The following is a 2212-nucleotide window of genomic DNA, read 5'->3' on the forward strand; positions in this document are numbered from 1 at the left end:
CAGTGTGATCGTCAAACATGCAGCTTAAAGTACGTCACGGAAAATTAAAATTTATCTGAAAAGATCCAATGAGTAAGGAATATAACACAATTATAATGCTATCTGTTCACTTGATTATCTAAGCTCTTTTCCTGGCGCTGTGAGGCATGCCCGCCAAGATTGCATCGTAACTAAGATGTACGAGCACTGCTGAAAGACTAGCTCACCTCCCCGTTTTCGAAGACAGCGCTGGGCACTGAACATTTCGAAGGTCCGCGGTTGATTCACAGATAAAACAATAGTACCGATCATGATGCAAATTGCACACAAGCATAGATGTGCATTCCACATGGCCATTGCACAGCCGTGACATTGACATTTGCTTTCAGTCGCGCTGAGCGCCAGCGCCGCATCTGCCCAAGGCAACAGCACGGACCAAGGCCTTGGCACGAACGCTCAGTTTAGGCACATGTGGGCCCCCTTCGAGACATCGCCGAACAATAGTGTATTCGACCCAACCTCCGGGCCAACTTCAAAGTAGCCCCCATCCCCCTAATATAGACCCGCAACTTCATCACGGACGACAGGAGGCCCGAGTTGAAGCTCTTTGTAAAGACTACTCAAATAGGATTAACACAACATATGTAGATGCACCGGTGTATGGAAATCGCTATAGCTGTAGCCACAGTGGTCGATCATCGTCTTCGCGAAATCAGCAGTACATCCAGTCACTGCACCTCCATCACGGAGGCTGAAGAAACGGCCATCGCATTAGCCATTGCTCAAGGCAACAACCAGACACGGTTGCTGAACATCCTTACGGATTCCCAGGCGGCTTGCCCAAATTTCCTTCATGGGCAAGTTGTCCGAACAGCAATGAGTATTCTCCTTCGCACACCAGATCCTACCGACCTTCTAGATACACGAAATGCCCCCATCCGGCATAGCATATTATAGACGCCGGGTAATATGGGACTGGAAGGGAACCGGGAGGCAGACAAGGTGGCTCGAGGATACACAACAGACCGAGCACTCCGTGATCCTGCCCCGGAGGAGCCTACCCCGGTACCGTGCGACTATGACGCCATCTTGAATAACTAAAAGGGACTCAGTCGGATATACTCCCCTCCCCATAAAAAACTAACAAAGGAGGAGGCTGTCAGCTGGCGCTTGATTCAGACTGGCACGTACCCCAAGTTACACATTCTTAATAAAATGCACCTAACGGCATACCCTGCGCGTTGCCCATCGTGTTCTGAGAAGCGAACAATTTTACACACTACCAGGACATGCCGGGCCATCCCCGGACTGCCCCCTCAAAACCAAGCGAGTGTGGATAGGCGAGAGGAGCTGCTGGTCAGCGACAGCCTTGACGATCAACTCGGGTTGACCGACAGGGCGCGCAGGGCGGCACCTGCCTATGGCGCCCTCGACTGAGGGCAGCCACCTCCACTTGAATGGGTCCCATGAACCAAGTGGGCCCCACACTACAAACCTCATTTATTCCGTCAAATAAATGTTTTCTCCTCCTCCTCCTCTCCCTCAGTTAAAGCATTATGCACGCGTTACAGAAAAAAGCCGGCAGATCCCATGCCCTGTGGGATGTTATGCGAAGCAGTGTGCGGGGACCCTACCAAGTTATTGAAACGACCATGAGAACACCAAGACGTAGACGGCTTTTTGATGACCTACATGACATGCATGTCATGCCATTCACGTCATGATTCCTCAGAAGACCCTTCAGAAACGCCTGGGAGATCATGCTCATGACTAGGACTTCAACCATTGACCTTTAGCCTTTTCCTCCACCTAGTACCACATCCGAACCCATTCCATTGGTTTTTTAGTGTTAATCTTTTTTAGCTGAGTCATTGTCATTTTTGCTGAGTCGTGTTCATGCTATGACCTCTACCACCATCCTTTAGTGTTTCATGCACTTAGTACCCATGTCAGAGCCCATTTAAGTGGTTTCTGAGTGTTAATCTTTTTTTGCTGAGTGATAGTCATGTTTGCCGAGTCATGCTGATGACTATCACTTCTAGCATCATCTTTAGTGTTTCCTTCATTTAGTACCCAAGTCAGAACCCATTTCAGTGTTTCTTGACTGACAATTTTTTTGCTGAGTCATTGTAATTTTTGCTGAGTCATGCCCATGACTATGACTTCTACCCTCCTCTTTAGTGTTTCCTTCACTTAGTACCCACGTCAAAACCCATTTTAGTGGTTTTTGAGT

This window comes from Dermacentor silvarum, chromosome 11 (assembly GCF_013339745.2).
Source record: "Dermacentor silvarum isolate Dsil-2018 chromosome 11, BIME_Dsil_1.4, whole genome shotgun sequence".
In the NCBI taxonomy this organism is placed as follows: domain Eukaryota; kingdom Metazoa; phylum Arthropoda; class Arachnida; order Ixodida; family Ixodidae; genus Dermacentor; species Dermacentor silvarum.